This window comes from Oryx dammah, unplaced genomic scaffold, assembly GCF_014754425.2.
Source record: "Oryx dammah isolate SB20612 unplaced genomic scaffold, SCBI_Odam_1.1 HiC_scaffold_28, whole genome shotgun sequence".
Classification (NCBI taxonomy): Eukaryota; Metazoa; Chordata; class Mammalia; order Artiodactyla; family Bovidae; genus Oryx; species Oryx dammah.
The window spans coordinates 20,132,872-20,151,880 of NW_024070212.1; the positions used below are offsets into that span (position 1 = coordinate 20,132,872).

The window sequence follows — 19,009 nt, forward strand, 5'->3', positions numbered from 1 at the left end:
ATGTCTTGTTCTCTCAGTTCTGGGGATTGGGACCTTGGGCAAAACAGATCACTGCTCCCCTGGGCAGGGGATAGAGAGGAGGGCAGGGGCCAGGCCTCTGATAGCCAGGGATGTGCAGAGCCTCCTGGGTCCAGTGAGGATGCCCTGGGTCAGTCCCACACTTGTCCATCGGGCCCGTGTAAACCACGTCGCTGGGGGATATGGGATCTGAAAGGCAGGTCCTATTAGGGGAGTAAAAAGTGTCTTAGTTCTAATTAACCAGAAACGTCCCACCCAGTTTTCAGATCATGGGATTCGGAATTCAGAGTGCTCAAAAAGGTACCTGCTCTTTGTCACCAGAAATGGATAAGGGCTTCTTTAGGCTCCATCTGTCTGGCTGGTAATCCCAAGGCAGTTCTTCTAGGGACCCAACCCGACTTGTACACTGTTGACTGGTGTGGGTGCTCATGTGGGTGCTCATCTCCTTTGCGTTCTTTCTACTCCTCTGATTGACTTCTCTCACTTCACTTGCACCTCAGAAAATGAGGTAAAATCCACTTTGGGTTTCAGCCCATGGAAGAGCCCCTGAAGTCTCCATGATCAACCACATATTCTGCCTCCATTTGCCAGTGTCCCATCCTGAGGTAAAATTTCTCCAAATAAGAGTGTTATTTTCATTTCCTTTGCTTTCACCCTTTCCCAGAGAGGGCAGATGGTTGTCAAGGTGGGATTTCCCTTGGTCATATAGCATGGATTACCTCCAAAGCCAACACCATCTCTTATGTATAATATATAAAGTGTGTCAGCAGTCCAGTGAGAGTGGAGCTGGAGAATTCTATTCTTCTTCACACTTCTGATGGGAGGGCAGTCTTTCTTTTTTCTCACAAGTGTATATTTGTTAGATTTATAATATAAGTAAAAATGAACAAAACACTCAGACAAACCAGGCCAAGCTCACCTGGGGTGACTCAGATCAACTACATGCCACAGGGGCCACAAGGCAGGGCTCTGACATTTAGGCAGTCACACATTTTTTTGTCAGATTCAGTTCAGTTCAGTTGTTCAGTCATGTCCGACTCTTGTGACCCCATGAATCACAGCACTCCAGGCCTCCCTGTCCATCACCAACTCCCGGAGTTCACTCAAACTCATGTCCATCGAGTCAGTGATGCCATCCAGCCATCTCATTCTCTGTCATCCTCTTCTCTTCCTGCCCCCAATCCCTCCCAGCATCAGAGTCTTTTCCAATGAGTCAACTCTTCACATGAGGTGGCCAAAGTACTGGAGTTTCAGCTCCAGCATCAGTCCTTCCAATGGACACCCAGGACTGATCTCCTTTAGAATGGACTGGTTGGATCTCCTTGCAGTCCAAGGGACTCTCAAGAGTCTTCTCCAACATCACAATTCAAAAGCATCAATTCTTCGGCGGTCAGCTTTCTTCACAATTCAACTCTCACATCCATACATGACCACTGGAAAAACCATAGCCTTGACTAGATGGACCTTAGTCGGCAAAGTAATGTCTCTGCTTTTGAATATGCTATATAGGTTGGTGATAACTTTCCTTCCAAGGAGTAAGCATCTTTTAATTTCATGGCTGCAGTCACCATCTGCAGTGATTTTGGAGCCCCCCAAAATAAAGTCTGACACTGTTTCCACTGTTTCCCCATCTATTTCCCATGAAGTGATGGGACCAGATGCCATGTTCTTAATTTTCTGAATGTTGAGCTTTAAGCCAACTTTTTCACTCTCCACTTTCACTTTCATCAAGAGGCTTTTTAGGTCCTCTTCACTTTCTGCCATAAGAGTGGTGTCATCTGCATATCTGAGGTTATTGATATTTCTCCCAGCAATCTTGATTCCAGCTTGTGCTTCTTCCAGCCCAGCGTTTGTCATGATGTACTAGATTGGTCAAGTCAATTTCACTCCAATTAACATATCAAGATCCAGAAACTTCACAATTTTTTAAAAAGCACACAAAATCAAGGTACCCAAGAGCACTGATTGCTGGATCATAGAAGGTGTGTAGACAGTATTATGTACACAAAATACCTTTACACTAAATATTTACATGAATAGTAGGTATAAACCCACATTATGGCCCAGAGTAATAGTCTTTCCTTTTTCCTTTTTCATTTTTTACCCACTGTCATTTCTTCCCTCATCCAATACACAGAACAGAAAAAGTAGCATCTGTTTTAATGGCCAAAAAACAGAGTCAGAAAGAAGCCCAGTGTTGCCTGAAGACTTATTTTGTTCCCAGAGACTGGACAGAGGTTGACTTAAGGAAGAAGGAGGCAAAGGGGAAGTTCTTTTATGAGGAGGAAGTTCATAGTTCTGGGGTGAGAAGACGAAACTTTTTTGTATAATGAAGAAGTTGAGTGGTAACAAACAACACAAAGAGCTCTTCCAAGAGAACCTGAAAGTGAAAGTGAAGTCGCTCAGTTGTGTCCGACTCTTTGCGACCCCATGGACTGTGGCCTACCAGGCTCCTCTGTCCCTGGGATTTTCCAGGCAAGAGTACTGGAGTGGGTTGTCATTTCCTTCTCCAGGGGATCTTCCCAATCCAGGGATTGAACCCAGGTCTCCTGCATTCCAGGCAGACTGACCGGAAGGTCAATCAAAGTTTATAAGTGCAAGGATCAGAAATGGTCTCTGACTGATATAGGAAGAAAAGATATCCATGGAAAATATGTTGAGAGATCACAGAATAGACAGGATGTCCGGAAAACCATGCTCTGACAAGCGGCAAGGAGGGAATCAGGTGAAGTTAGATTGTGTTGTGTGGAGATGTGTTTTATTCCCATTTCCTCCAGCCCATATATTGGTTCCAGACCTGCAATCAGAGAATTGGTGAAGAAGAGCAGTCACAGCAGCCAGTGTCTTGATTCTGTTTACAGAAATTTCTAGAAGCAACAAGCTAATTTAACATGAAATAAATAAGGGTAGGGGTTGTCAAAAGATTCAGAGAATAATGACAACAATATTATTTCACTGCCTATAACATTCTTGATACAATAGTTTCTAAATCCAGGCACATATGACAACAGAATGAAGAAGAATGGTCTTATTGCTTTCACTTTACAGAAGAAAGAAGAGAGGTACAAGAAGTTTCTTTATTTGTCTAAGAGCACACATGGGCAGAACCATTCTTATAACCAAGAGTTTATGCTTCTGAGCACAGATTAGTTGAGTCTTTCCTCTCAGATGTGGTTGTGTCAGGATTTCTCAGTTGTAGAGATGGAAAGAAGAGCAAGTAGGAGAGAGAGGGCAAGACAGAGAGGAGGGATGGGTGGAAGCACAAATTCTTTGATTCTCCTCTCCCTACCCTTCCCCTCTCTTCTCCCCTACTTCCCCACCTCCCTTGCCTCCTGCTTTCCTTTTGGGGAGAGCTCTTTGCCTCCTTCCCCACTCTGTTATGGGGATTGAGACAATGCTCCTCTCTCCCAAGCCTCCTGGGAGGTCTTCATGCCCTCCTCCCAAACCCACCTTCCCTGCTTGGTTTTCAATTCCCACCCCTTCTCATTCCCAGGTGGACCCCACAGAATGCAGTCTACCCAAACTCCATCAGATAGGCGGTGTCCAATAAACTTTTCCATGGCCCGCCCCATGGGATGCTGGTAAATCAAATAGCTGGGATAAAGGCTTTTTAAAAAGAACTGTTCACTTCAAAAACTTTTTCATATGTCCTCAGGGGTCTTCACGGGACAAAGGGCTAAAGACGACAATGTAGCCATCCAAGTGTTAGAGTGTCCCGGTGAGTGCCAAACCCTGTCCCAAGGGTGCAGACACAGGGCGACCATCACCAGACCTGTGTCCTGGTGGAAATCGCCTGGTGGACACAGGAAACCTAAGCCCAACCTCGGCCCCGGAGGCCTTTGCCAGGGTGGGCAAACTCTCATTCACTGAGTGTAGGCGAGGATACAGGAAGAGCCATCATTGGTGCCCACCGGGTGTTCAGCTGTCCTTGGATCTCATTCGGTTCAGGCCCAGAGGGTCCAAGCCCTGGATCCCGGTATCTCTGAAAGCGCTGGCATCTGTGGCGGGTACGGGGAAGGACGTGGCACCCTGTCCCTGAGGGTAAAGGTCTTACCCTGTGAATGAGTAAGTAAGTAAATAAAGTCGCTCAGTCGTGTCCAACTCTTTGCAACCCTATGGACGGTAGCCCACCAGGCTCCTCTGTCCATGGGATTTTCCAGGCAAGAGTACTGCCATTTCCTTCTCCAGGTGATCTTCCTGACCCAGGAATCAAGCCCAGGTCTCCAGCATTGAGGGCAGACGCTTCACCGTCTGAACCACCAGGGAAGTGTCTACTCCATGCAGAGGCAAGGAGAAGTTTGCGTCTTTGTCTCTGTGGCGCAATCGGTTAGCGCGTTCGGCTGTTAACCGAAAGGTTGGTGGTTCGAGCCCACCCAGGGACGGCGGGGTGGCATTTTAGAGAACACCAAAGAGACTCCGTTTTGCCAAGAGGACACCGGAGAAGTGCTGCAGAGAAAGAGCACAGGAGTCAGGTGTAAAGGAGCAGCGGGGAGCGGGGTGTGGTTCTGAGTGGATTGGAAGTGTCAATCATTCCTGAGAGCCCAGAGCGCTGAGGGCCGGCGCCGTGAAAAGGGCCACTGAGGTCTGCAGCCCGGGAGGGGTGGCGTCCACACTGCTGGGCTGCAAGGTCTCCTGGGCTTCGGACCCACCCCTCGCCTCCTGCGGCTTCCGGGAGCTGGGGAGTCAGCGGGGGTGGCCTCTGCTCTCGGGTGCCCAGCTGAGGGTATGAGGACTCTGCCTTGGGTGCGGGGCCCCGAAGGCAGCTGAGGGGGCCCTAGGGGCCTCACTTCAGGGGAAAGGGCCCTAAAGCAGGGCCCACGAGAGCCGCCGTCTCCGTGCCTGAGAGAGCTTGGGGCTCCAAGGTTTCTGCATGAGTGTTAAAAGTTAGTGGCTTGGATAGTGGCTGCAGAACCTTGGGTTTTCCTGAAAACAAGTGTTCAGTGGCAACGAGCGTCCCCTTTCCGTAGTGTACTGGTTATCACGTTCGCCTCACGCGTGAAAGGTCCCCGGTTCGAAACCAGGCGGAAGCAGATCGCTTCCCCGCCCCCCCCCCATTTGCGTTATCATTGGCAAAACGAAAAGGTGGGAAAGGCACGGGGTGAGGCAGCTGACGCAGCTGTAGAAGGGGTTGGTGACCACCTGAAAGTCTACTCAGCACAAGAAAGCAGCCCTCTTTCTCTGCTGCTTCTCTTTCTCTTTTCTCTTCTGCGGAGTCCAGGCCCAGTTCATCCCAGGGGGGAAGGACAAGGCTGACTTCGGGTCACCTTTACGACCGGAAACCCCTCCGGCTCCTTGTCGGGCTCCTGGATCTTTCACAGATTGTCACTGAAAACCAAGAAGCTAATTCCCGTGAAGCTCACTTGCTTTTTCCACCTCAGCACACTTGAGGAGCTGTCTTATTTTCCTGGTAGAAGAAAATAGACCGCACCCAGATCTCACCGTGGGCCCCAGCCAAAGTCACGGAAATGAAGAATTTAAGGCTCCGAACTGGTAACCATGCAGTCATCAGAGTCCCCGAAGCCAGGTCAGAGATCTGGAGGTAGACAGATCTGGTCATCACCCGTTGAAAGCCAAGTCAGCACCTGACTCGAGGGAAAACTGAGGTTCACAAAGAGAGCAGCAAGGCAGCACACAGCCCTAGAGCTAGACCAGGAGGGACTCAGTAGATACTTTGTGACCTGGTCTCAGAAACAGAAGCATCCCCCAGGAAAGGGGATTTGAAGGGCGATGAGCAGCCGGTCAAGGGCTGGGAGCCTTGCACAGCTGCACACAGCTCTGGTCTGCTGGGCAATTTCCTGTTCTCTGCATCTATGGTTTCATCTTTTACACTCTGAATTTTCACTTGGAGGTGCTAAGTCATCTTTTGTGTACAGCTCCCTGGTGGTCTAGTGGCTAGGATTCGGTGTCCACCACTCTGTGGCCTGAGTTCGATTCCCGGTCAGGGAAAACTCTTTCTGCATCTGTACTCACAGGAGACTTCCTCTTCCTACTCAGATCAGAATTGTATTTTGCATCAAGATCCAATGCAGAAGAGTTTCTGCACTGAGTTCCTAAATGTCACTGAGTCTGGACCTCAGGGCACTTGACCTGGGGCTGGCTGTTGGAGGTGAGATTTCAAAGAATAGCAAGGAGAGATAAGAAAGCCTTTCTCAGTGATTAATACAAAGAAAGAGAGGAAAACAATAGAATGGGAAAGACTTGAGATCTCAAGAAAATTAGAGATACCAAAGGAATATTTCATGCAAATATGGGCACAATAAAGGACAAAAACAGTAAAGAAGTGGCAAGAATGCACAGAAAAACTATACAACAAAGATCTTAATGACCCAATAGCCATGATGGTGTGATCACTCACCTGGAGCCAGACATCCTGGAATGCATGGTCAGGTGGACCTTAGGAAGAATCACTACAAACAAATTTAGTGGAGGTGATGGAATTCCAGCTGCGCTATTTCAAATCCTAAAAGATGATGCTGTGAAAGTGCTGCATTCAATATGCCAGCAAATTTGGAAAACTCAGCAGTGGCCACAGGACTGGAAAAGGTCAATTTTCATTCCAGTCCCAAAGAAAGGCAATGCCAAAGAATGTTCAAGCCACTGCACAACTGCACTAATTTATCTTGCTAGCAAAGTAATGCTAAAAATTCTCCAAGCTAGGCTTCAACAGTATGTGAACCGAGAAATTCCAGATGTTCAAGCTGGATTTAGAAAAGGCAGAGGAACCAGAGATCAAATTGCCAACATCTTTTGGATCATAGAAAAAGCAAGAGAATTCCAGAAAAACATCTACTTCTGCTTCATTGACTAAGACTTTAGTCAAAGGAAGCCTTTGACTGTGTGGATCACAACAAACTGTGGAAAATTCTTAAAGAGATGGGAATACCATACCACCTTACCTGCCTCCTGAGAAACCTTTATGCAGGTCAAGAAGCAACTGTTAGAACTGGACATGGAACAATGGACTGGTTCCAAATTGGGAAAGGAGTACATCATGGCTGTATATTCTCACCCTGCTTATTTAAATTCAATGCAGAGTATATCATGTGAAATGCCAGGCTGGATGAAGCACAAGCTGGAATCAAGACTGCAGGGAGAAATATCAATAACCTGAGATATGTAGATGACACCACCCTTATGGCAGAAAGTGAAGAGGAACTAAAGAGCATCTTGATGAAAGTGAAAGAGGAGCGTGAAAAAGCTGGCTTACAACTCAACTTTTAAAAAACTAAGATCACGGCATCTAGTCCCATCACTTCATAGCAAATAGATGGGGAAACAATCTAAACAGTGAGAGATTGTATTTTCTTGTATTTTCTTGTGCTCCAAAATCACTGCAGATGGTGACTGCAGCCATTAATTCCATGTCTTAATTCCAGACACATGCTCCTTGGAAGAAAAGCTATGACAAACTTAGACAGCATATTAAAAAGTGGAGACACTACTTTGCCAACAAAGCTCCATCTAGTCAAAGCTATGGTTTTTCCAGTAGTCATGTATGGATGTGAGAGTTGGGCTATAAAGAAAACTGAGTGCTAAAGAATTGATGCTTTTGAACTGTGGTGTTGGAGAAGACTCTTGAGAGTTCCTTGGACTGCAAGAAAATCAAACCAGTCCATCCTAAAGGAAATCAGTCCTGAATATTCATTGGAAGGACTGATGCTGAAGCTGAAGCTTCAATACTTTGGCCACCTGATGGGAAGAACTGACTCACTGGAAAAGACCCTGATGCTGGGAAAGACTGAAGGCAGGAGGAGAAGGGGACAACAAAGGATGAGATGGTAGGATGGCATGACATGGTAGGATCGATGGACATGAGTTTGAGCAAACTCCAGGAGTTGGGGATGGACAGGGAAGCCTGGCATGCTGCAATGCGTGGGGTTGCAAAGAACCAGAGAAGACAGAGACTGAATTGAACTGAGACATAAAAACGCTTAAAGACTTCATCAGCTACATTACAAGAAATGTTAAAGGAGTCCTCCAGGAAGTACAACACTGACACCAGCTGGAAATCTGGATTTACACAAAGGGATGAAGGAAAAATATAAGATTTTAAATTTAAATCTCTTAGAAATATGGGACAGATTTTTTTTTTAAATAATGGAAGATTGTAGGGTTTATAACGTGCATCGAAAAGGAGAAACATGAAGAGATAAAGTTGCTAGTTGCACTCTTTCAGGATATGCTGGACTCCCAGTGACCCTGACCGGGCAACATGCTCTTGATTTAGGTCCAGAAACGAGGGACAGAAGGGTAGTGAAGAAGGCATTTTTTGGAAAGGAAGAGCAGAGTAGAAAGAACCACAAAGCCTTGGAGTACTTACTTAAAAGGTACAAGGAGAAAGTTATCCTTGGGTAGGCTTAGAACCACCAACTTTCCGGTTAACAGGCAAAGGCGCTAAACAATCACGCCTCAAAGCTCAATACAAATGGCTTTCTTTTCATCCCCTTGGGTGCCGAATGCTCCAGCCGCGCCTTGCTCCCCTCCCCTCGCAGAAACAGCGCCCCTGAAACGCCCCCGGCCTGAGCCGGGAGGATAGGTAGGGGTCTAAGGAAGCTGAACGCTCGCTTGGGCTCCAGTATTTCTTCTGTTCTTTGCTCCGCCTTCACCAGGCCGTCTGAGCCGCTGGCGCTGCCCTCCCTCCGCTCGGCCGCGGTCGGTGAGGCGAGAGTAGAACCAGCGGGGTGGGGAGGGTCGGTCCAAGGAACAAACGCAAAGAGCTGGGACAGAAGCCGGTGAGGTGGGGACGAGGACAGTCAGACTTCCCAGACAGCAAGTGCCGGATCTGGGGAGATGAGAATTGGTTTTTGATTTTGTTTTGTTTTCTCATCATCAGAATTGAGAGGAAGAGAGCGGAAGCCAGTGAAAGAGAGAATACGAACACCTGAGTAAAGTTTCCAAGAATAAAGTAGTGCAGTGATTGGAATCATTTTATGTCAAATGACATAGATTAAGGACAATTGTCAACACTTGGGTTGTGGTGCGCCGTGATCGTATAGTGGTTAGTACTCTGCGTTGTGGCTGCAGCAACCTCGGTTCGAATCCGAGTCACGGCATTAGGTTACACCTGGCATCTCCTTGTTTTTTTCTTTTCTTAAACCCCGTAATGGTCTACATTGGGTTCTCCGAAATGTGACCACCAATTCTATCCAAAAAGGAAATTATTAAGGTGTGTGATCACAGAACAAAATGCACAAATCATTAATGAACAGCTATTTGATGTGAAATCATTACCAGGATCAAAATGCAGAAAAATTTTTATCAACAAAGTATGGAAGATACACTTTGATATATGATGAAGCCCTTTGATACATTTTCCACGTCATGCCTATCCATCCCCTGCTACTCTAAGCTATTCTGATGGCCACCCCACAGATTAAGTTTGTCCTTTCTTCAAACACCTAAATGAATATACACATTTTACTATCCAGGGATTATCAAGCAGAAATTCTGAAGTCGAGTTTCCCACTAGTAAGGAAATCACGGAGTTCAGCACCACGTGAAAGCAATGGACAAGTTTTTGCCCTGGAGAAAGCCCCTTCAAGATCAGGTATCTCTGCTGCCAGCTAACTATAAGCACGTACCCCGAGGGCCACCGTCTTTCACTCAGGGTCACCCTTTGCCCTTCTACCCTTACCAAATCACTCTCTGCAAAGTAATTCTAGCAAAGATCTCCCAATTCTCCTGCCCCTCCCCACACAGGCAAAGCACACTCTCTCACCCACCAGACTGCCTTTCATCAACTCTTCCAGAGCCACACACACGCACATCCACTGTGCTGTCTCATCTATTGCTCCCTCTGCAAGCTTGGTCCACACTCCCACCCTCATCCACCACCCCCTCTTCCTCACTCACCTCTTGCCCTACAATGGACAAAACATTTATCCTAAGAGGTCTTCTGAGTGAGTGTCCAAGGGAAAAGGGAAAATGTGCCCACTACCAGATGGAGACCACAGGGATTCCAAACAACAGCAGCTGGAGAGTCAGGACATTTACCTGGATGACCATCATATTGATATTCTGGTATTGATTTTTACACATACTTTCTGCTTATGTCAACAATAACAGTTTTCCCTTTGTGGTAGTGAGATGAATTGGAAACTCAAATTACTCAGGGAAATGAATGTGAATGAATGGATTGAAAGAGACTATTTTAAAAATATAATCCACCCTCACTCGACTGAAGAGTGGGTGGAAATGGCAAAGGCCTGAGAGGTTGGGTGAGTCTGCTTTTGCTGGGCCAATCATTGGATTTGAAGCAGCCGCTCCTGGGAACTCCCCAAGCTTGGGTGTCTCCAAGGGATGCTTCGAAGGATTCACCTGCACTGCAGTGACGGACCACAGGACCTGATTTCCTTTTCCTGGGAAGCCTAAGCCAGGGTCTTACTGGATCACAAAGATGGATATTTTAATAACCAAAAGTTATAAGAAAATATTCTTGACATTTTTACTCATCAGGGAAATAAACCTTAATACTACATGGAGATATCATTATCCTGCAGCATGATTGTATTTAAAAGAATTCGTACATCAAATGCTGACAGTTGTGGAGCAATTGGATCTGTAGTAGTCAGTTTGAAATCATTCTAGAAGACTGTTGGCAATTTCTGATAAAGTTAATCTTGTACCTACTCCATGACTCCAAAATTGCAGTACATCCATGAATGCAGAAGTATACAAAAAGATTGATATGGAATATTCATCAAAACACCAAGAATATTCATCAAAGACACCAGTTAACACCAAAAAACCCACCAAAATTACTCCAATAATACTAAGTGATATACATAACAGTATGAATATGTTTAATGAACAAAATGTTGCATGAAACAAAAATCAGTAACAAAAAATGTACATTCATTCATTTGAGTTTCAAAAGCAGGCAACAGTACATGATTGCAATAGACTTCAGAATTAGTAATTAAGTGATCTTGTGTAGGAATTCGGAGAAGGCAATGGCACCCCACTCCAGCACTCTTGCCTGGAAAATCCCATGGATGGAGGAGCCTGGTGGGCCGCAGTCCATGGGGTTGCTAAGAGTCGGACACGACTGAGTGACTTCCCTTTCACTTTTCACTTTCATGCATTGGAGAAGGAAATGGCAACCCACTCCACTGTTCTTGCCTGGAGAATCCCAGGGACGGGGGAGCCTGGTGGGCTGCCGTCTATGGGGTTGCACAGAGTCGGACACGACTGAAGCGACTCAGCAGCAGCAGCAGTGTAGGAATTGCCTGGAAAGGGTCTCAAATGACATTGCTAGGATGGTAGCAGTTTTCTATAACTTCGTCTGGGTGGTGATTACATTTGCCCAAGTTCACAAATTGTGCCTATGAATTAAAGATGTGTGCTTTTTACACAGTGTGGAGTATAGTTCAATGATTTACTGTTTCCATAGAAATCAGTGGATGGTGGGTGGAGACAAGCTGCTGTAAACTGTGATGACTAGTTTGCATTTTATTGTAAACCCATTGAAAACTCATTCTCCTTTAGTGTTAAAAAAAAAAAAAAAATCACTGACATTAGAAATACCTTTTCCAGAAAAAAAGTCATTGACCATATCATTTCATTAGTGCAAGCTACAGACAAAGCTACTTGAGAGGCAATATTTCCACTTCAGAATATGTTCTCCTCAACAGTGAGACAAGCAGTTGACCTAGGTTTTGCTTTGACCAGCCCACTTGTGTGCTGTGGGATTTACTCCTCACAGAATACAGATGCAAGGCCAGCAGCAAACTGCTCTCCAACCACTGCTAAGTGGCATAACTTGTGCTGGAATTAAAAGCAAAATGAATATTACTCAACCATAAAGAAAAAAAAAGAATGAAATAATGCCATTTGAAGCAATGTGGATTACCTGGAGATTCTCATATTGAGTGAAGTAAGATGAACAAATACGATATCACTTATATGTGGAAACTAAAACACAAAAACAAAAATGATACAAATGAAATTATATACAAACCAGAAATGGACCATCAGATGTAGAAAACAAGCTGTAGAAAACAAGCTGCTGGTTACCAAAGGGAAAAGAGTAGAAAGAGGGATAAATTAGGAGTTTCAGATTAACATATATACACTACTGTGTATCAGATAGATAACCAATATGGACCTCTAGCACAGGGAGGGACCTAAACTCAATATTTTGTAAATAAATAAAATATTTTGTAATAAAAACCTATATAGAAAGAGAATCAGAAAAAAATGTATGTATAATTGAATCACTTTGTTGTACACCTGAAACTAACAACACTGTAAATCAATTATATGCCAATTAAAAAAAAAAAAAAAGCAAATGGAATAGACACTAACTTGATACAGCCTGGATATGAACCGAGGTTGCTGCCACCACAATACAGCACTATATACCATACAAGCACAATGCACTTGAGGACTTCAGGTAATTATCTCCACATAAATAAATCCACACTGTTTTATTGCTGGACACTTAGAGAAGTTCGTGCTTTTCTCTCTTTCATGCTCTTCTCCAATTCTTCCTCCCCAATTTGCTACTTAAAAAAGCAATTTTTCTTTCTGAGGATCTGGCCCGAGCCTCTTCACAGACTTCCTGGAAGGTCTGCTGGCAGGTTTCATCCATGTCTTTGCTTGCTCTCGCTCCTTTTCACGTTTCCTCTTTGGATGTGATCTCTTTCCCGTTAAGCCACACGGACCACACCTACTAAACCGCTGCCCAAAGGTGCAGATGGCCGAATGAGGGTGGAGCAAACCCGGAGCCGTCACTGAGTCCGCCGCGGGTTCAGCTTCCCTCGGGCCCCCCTCGGCTCAGGCCTGGCGTCCGGGCACTGGCATCTGAGGCGGGTGTGGAGTAACGCGTGGCAGGGGCGCTCGGTTGCACTTCTGCCTTCGGAATCGCCCGACGGCCGGCTTTCCAACAGGAACGAACACTGAGTGGACTCCGTCTGTCCGATAGCCCGAGGCTTGGAGACCGAGCTGCTCTCCCCAGAAAGGCAGGTGGCTTCGCCTACCTTTGTAGCTTTGCTTGCTTTCTGCGGGGTTGAGTGAGTGAGTGTTAGTCACTCTGTGTTGACCAAAACCGAGCTAGTGTCGAGTCTCTGTGGCTCAATCGGTTAGCGCGTTCGGCTGTTAACCGAAAGGTTGGTGGTTCAAGCCCACCCAGGGACGTGTTTCAGCCTTTTGGAGTGTAAGGGATGTATGATTGATAATTTCTAGTCTGTACATCGTTCCCAAGCTCCGCTACTACAGTCCTTTCCCTCGTGTCTTGTATACACAAACACAAGAACCTATATCCAGATAGTCACTGATCCTCAGAAAGGGTCTCTGGAGGAAAACAGGTCAGTGGGAGTCCTGGAATTCAGGAAAGAGCAGGCTTATTATTTTTACCCTGTAAACTCCTTTCACCGATGAAGTTTCTTTCACTGTTTGTAGTAGCCTTTATTTATTGCTTTGTTGGGGCTTCCCTGGTGGCTCAGACAGTAAAGTGTCTGCCTACAATGTGGGTAGACCTGGGTTTGATTCCTGGGTGGGGAAGATCCCCTGGAGAAGTAAATGGCAATCCACTCCAGCACTCTTGCCCTGAAAATCCCATGGACAGAGGAGCCTGATAGGCCACGACTGAGCAACTTCACTTTCACATATACTTTTGTAATTACTTTGGTTCTATGCTTTTCCTATGACAGTCATCATTCCTGCACACATGGCTACAGGGTAGAATCCTGGAAGAGTAATTGCTCTGTCATGGCCTTTACATGGTTTGTATATAATTCCTTTTTCTTGCCTTTGTTGACTTATTGGGTGTAAATATTTTGTTATTTCAGCAACTGCTTTGGGCATTATAGCATACATACATCTGTAACTTAGCAGAGCCTGCCTTCAAGGAATGGCACACTTCCTCACATTTCTCCCCTGCCTGCCCTTATGCTTATGTTGTCCTGTATTTTACTTGGCATATGTTTTGAATCCCACATCCAAGGTCATTACTTAAAAAAAAAAACCTGCCCCATGTTTTTAAAGAGATTTAATTGATAAAAAATCATATGTTTCCCATGCATAGACCATGTTTCTTTTCCTTCATTTCCTTTGTGTCCATCAGGAATTCCAGTTCATGTGAGTTCCCTTCTCCTTGGAGGGCTCCTTTAACTTCTCTTGCTGTGTGGCTTTTCTGGTGATGAAGTCTTTAAGCATGGGTATGTCTATAAATGCCATCATTCAACTTCTATTTTCAAAGAGATTTGGGAAGGGGGTGAGTAGGCATAGGATTACACTCTTTTTCACTCTCAGTCCTTTAAAAATGTTGCTTCACTGTCTTCTCACTTCCATTGTTTTTGATGAGAAATCTGACACAATTTTTACTTTTGTTTTCTGAATGTACTATTTATTTTCTTTCTGGCTCATTGGACATCTTTTTTTTCTTTTATAATGGATTGGAGTAGTTTAATTACTCTGTGACTAGGCACAGTTTTCTTCCTGTTCCTTGTGCTCACAGTTCATTTGTCCCCTTGGATGGGTGGGTTTATAATTTTCATTATGATTGGAGTGTGTCCTCTTGGGTTTCTTCAGTTTTTTCTTTCAAAAAAATTCTCCTGGTATTTTTTGAGACTCCAAATACTCTCTTATGTTAGGCCTTTTAAAGTTGCTCTACCGATTTGCGGGTCGCCCTTCGGCCTGAGTAGACCAACAATGCTACATGGGTTGGGTGGACGGCTGGGGGATTGGGCTGGAGAGGAAACATAGTAAATTGGGAAGAGGATGGACGGGACAGCCTGGGTACTTGAACCAGCATAGGGAGGGTTGACGACTGCAAGACTCGAGCAGCGTCATCCTTTATACCAGAAAGCTGGCAGGCACTATGGGGAAAAAACAAAACAAGAAGAAAGTGGAGGAGGTGCTAGAAGAAGAGGAAGAAAAATATATGTTGGAAAAAGTTTTAGACCGTTGAGTGGTAAAGGGCAAAGTGGAGTATCTCCTGAAGTAGAAGGGTTCTCAGATGAGGATAACACATGGGAACCAGAAGAGAACCTGGATTGCCCTGACCTCATTGCTGAGTTTCCACATTCACAGAAAACAGCACACGAGACAGATAAATCAGAGGGAGGCAAGTGCAAAGCTGATTCTGATTCGGAAGATAAGGGGGAGGAGAGCAAACCAAAGAAGAAGAAAGAAGAGTCAGAAAAGCCACGAGGCTTTGCCCGGGGTTTGGAACCAGAGCAGATTACTGGAGTTACGGACTCCAGTGGGGAACTCATGTTCCTAATGAAATGGAAGAACTCTGATGAGGCTGATCTGGTCCCTGCCAAGGAAGCCGATGCCACGTGCCCACAGGTTGTCATATCCTTCTATGAGGAAAGGCTGACGTGGCATTCTCACCCCTCAGAGGATAATGACAAAAAAGATGATAAGAATTAACTTTCTTGAATACCAGCCCCTGTCACATCTGACTGGGTTTCAAGTGGGGAAAGAAGGAGTTCTCCTTGTCTTGACGCCATAAAGGTGGCTTGAGAAGATGTCCTTTGAAGAGCCAGTACAGTTTCTGTGCCCTACAGCAGCCCAGGGTTTCAAAGCCGCTCCATGCTGTACAGTTTGCACATCCCTCCCGGGGGAGGGGAAGGAGGGTCAATGTTTCAAGGTAACCCGTTCTGAACTTTGCTGAAAAAAAAAGCAAAGGGTCTTCTATGAAGGACAAAACATAGAATGGGATGTGGGAGAGCAAGAGATACTGTAGATCTTCAAAGAGCATCTCCACAACCCACACAGCCTTCTTCCTGATAGTGTTAACTTTGCGTTTTTACAGCATAGCATGTGTGTAGTTTTTGGCTGTTACTGGTGTATTATTGGGGTGGGTGGGGTGGGGCGGGAAAGAAGGGAGATGGGTTAGGATCATTTTTGTTAAAATTTGGGGAAATGGTGAAACAAAGGAAAGAACAACTAATGATGATTGGGTTCTGTGTCCAGAATATTATATCCTTTCAAAAAATGTCATTGGAAACCTAAATTGAGGACTGTCAGAGACTGTTTAAAAGCTGTGAATGCCTGAAATTTAGAAGCCAAGGTATTCCCTGCCTGAGCTTAATGCTGTTCCCAACAAAGGAATAAGAAGCTACCAAAGCTGCCATTTGGGGGATGGAAACTGGTTGAGGAGGAAAAGTCTTATTGGAGTGTACACACAGGCAGATTATTCTGTCTTAGAGGTGCTACTCATGAAACTGACAAGAAGACCCTTTCTTTTCCTGTTGTGAAGTTACAAATATCAGCTTCTCCATCCAAGCCACTGGTGAAGTATTTAGGGAAAGGCAGAGTGGTCTAGGAGGCAAGTGAGTAGGGAAAGACAAGGGCCAGTGCTCATAGGGTGGAAAACTCTTGGAGCCTCTGTTTTTTGAACTTTGAAACCATTGGTGGCAGGGTTCAGTCACTGACAGCACAAGTTCAAGAGCTGAATGATTTCAAAAGCCCTGGTCTCAGAGAAGATAAATTTTCATACTGGGGCAGTGGTTCACTTTAAAACAAAACAAATTTTTTAATCCTAAGAATTAACTAAAATCCAAAACGCTGTCTTGAGTCATGAGATCCATCAGTTGTTGACATCATCTTGATCTGAATCTAGAACTCCATTGCAATTTTTAGGCATATGTTAGGTTTTTGTGAAAACTTTTGTTTAAATGTAAACTTCATATCAACACTGTCAGTTTTTTGTCTTAATAAAACTATATAGATTTATAATCCTTGAAAAAAAAAATAAGTTGCTCTACCATTCAGTGATGCTATTAATATGTTCAGTTAAAAAAATTACTGCCATTTCATTTTGAATAGTTTCAGTGGTTCAAGGCGTTGTATTCCCTAATTTTTTTTCCTTGCAATGTCTAATTTGTTGTTGATTCACAGATGTTATTGTTTTTATCTCTAAAGTTTGCTTTTTGCCATTTTTGTATGTTCCACATTTCTAATGAACTCTTTGGACAAATGCAACATAGTCATGGTAACTGTTTAAAGTTCTCTCTGCTGATTTTTATCATGTCAGTTCTGGTCACTTTTGACTGAATGATTATATTCTTCCTTTTGCATCATATTTTTCTGCCTCTTTGCATGCCTGACATTTGTTGTTGTTGTTTGGATGCTGGACATTATCAAAATTTCCTTTCTGGATACTAGCTACTTTGACATTCCTATGAATTATTTTGAGTTTTGTATTGGGGTACAGTTAAGTGACTTGTAAACAGTTTGCTCTCTTTGGATCTTGCTTTATGATTTTTTTCAGAAGGTCAATGTAGGGCTGACTATTCTAGAGCTGTGTTCTTGCCCTAAGGCTCATGAGTTATATAAATAGTCTAGTCTGGCTGATGGCAGTGAGAACAATTGCCTGTCCCATGTGAACACCAGGCACAGGTTCCATGATCTGATCCAAAATTTCTTTTCTTGGTCTCAGGTAATTCTCCACAAGTGAGCTCTTAGAAGAACTCTGTTTAGTACCTCAGGGAGACTGTTTAGTATCCCTGGATATCCTTTTCTCATTCATCACTGGACCTTTGTTCTCTGAACCCTAGCTGCCTTGCTCTCCACCAAAACTCAGCTTCCTCTCAACAATCCAAAGAGCTGGTCTCAGATGACCCTTCTCATGCCCAATCTGGACATGCTCTTAAAGCAGTCATGTGGGCCAATGGCAGGACTCACCTTGTTTCTCATTCTCAGCTGTCCTCTTTTGCGTTGTCCTCTTTCCTGTGTCTAGAAACTGACATTATATATTTTCCTTTTTTTTTCCTGTGGGGACAGGCAAGAAAGGCAGGGTGAGATTTCAAGCAGGAGGGTAAATCTGATTTTTGTCACTCCAAATACAAAAAAGCAAATTGGCTGTTTGAGGATGCCTTACAAATAGCTGTGAAAAGAAGAGAAGCCAAAAGCAAAGGAGAAAAGGAACTATATACCTATTTGAATGCAGAGTTCCAAAGAATAGCAAAGAGAGATAAGAAAGCCTTCTTCAGTGATCAGTGCAAAGAAATAGAAGAAAACAATAGAATGGGAAAGACTAGAGATATCTTCAAGAGGATGAGAGATACCAAGGGAATATTTCATGCAAAGATGGGTTCAGTAAAGGACAGAAATAGTATGGACCTAACAGAAGCAGAAGATATTAAGAAGAGGTGGCAAGAATACACAGAAGAACTGTACAAAAAAGATCTTCACGACCCAGATAATCACATTGGTGTGATCACTCACCTAGAGCCAGACATCCTGGAATGTGAAGTCAAGTGGGCCTTAGGAACCATCACTATGAACAAAGCTAGTGGAGGTGATGGAATTCCAGTTGAGTTATTTCAAATCCTGGAAATGATGCTGTGAAAGTGCTGCACCCAATATGCCAGCAAATTTGGAAAACTCATCAGTGGCCACAGGACTGGAAAGGGGCAGTTTTCATTCCAATTCCAAAGAAAGGCAATGCCAAAGAATGCTCAAACTACCACACAATTGTACTCATCTCACACGCTAGTAAAGTAATGCTTAAAATTCTCCAAACCAGGCTTCAACAATATGTGAACTGTGAACTTCCTGATGTTCAAGCTGGTTTTAGAAAAGGCAGAGGAACCAGAGATCAAATTGCCAACATCCGCTGGATCATGGAAAAAGCAAGAGAGTTCCAGAAAAACATCTATTTCTGCTTTATTGACTATGCCAAAGCCTTTGACTGTGTGGATCACAATAAACTGTGGAAAATTCTGAGAGAGATGGGAATACCAGACCACCTGACCTGCCTCTTGAGAAATCTGTATGCAGGTCAGGAAGCAACAGTTAGAACTGGACATGGAACTGAGAGGGTAACAGGCAGGAAGGCCAGGGGTCTCCAAACGGAGGAAATAGCCTGCAAGTGTCAGACATTTTATCTCTCTTAAGAGGCAGGAGGAAACAAACTAGCGATATTTTTTCCTTCTCTATACAAATTTAAAAGGAGGTTTCTCTTAAAATTCTGTTGCCATAATGACACTTGGTTTCACCTGAAGTTAACCAATGCCTTTTTCTTATGGAAATGTTT

At 44.4% G+C, this 19,009-nt stretch overlaps 3 non-coding genes and 2 pseudogenes across 3 annotated transcripts; 4 read left to right on the plus strand and 1 right to left on the minus strand.

The window, feature by feature from the left end:
- Positions 1–4,326: 4,326 nt before the first annotated feature.
- Positions 4,327–4,400, plus strand: TRNAN-GUU. Its single transcript has one exon. It is a non-coding gene; the product is annotated as a tRNA-Asn (tRNA).
- Positions 4,401–8,999: 4,599 nt separating this feature from the next.
- Positions 9,000–9,071, plus strand: TRNAH-GUG. Its single transcript has one exon. It is a non-coding gene; the product is annotated as a tRNA-His (tRNA).
- Positions 9,072–9,436: 365 nt separating this feature from the next.
- LOC120857154 lies at positions 9,437–9,589 on the minus strand (annotated as a pseudogene).
- Positions 9,590–13,081: 3,492 nt separating this feature from the next.
- On the plus strand, positions 13,082–13,155 carry TRNAN-GUU. The gene has a single exon. It is a non-coding gene; the product is annotated as a tRNA-Asn (tRNA).
- A 1,611-nt stretch (positions 13,156–14,766) lies between these two features.
- On the plus strand, positions 14,767–15,402 carry LOC120855954 (annotated as a pseudogene).
- Positions 15,403–19,009: the final 3,607 nt, after the last annotated feature.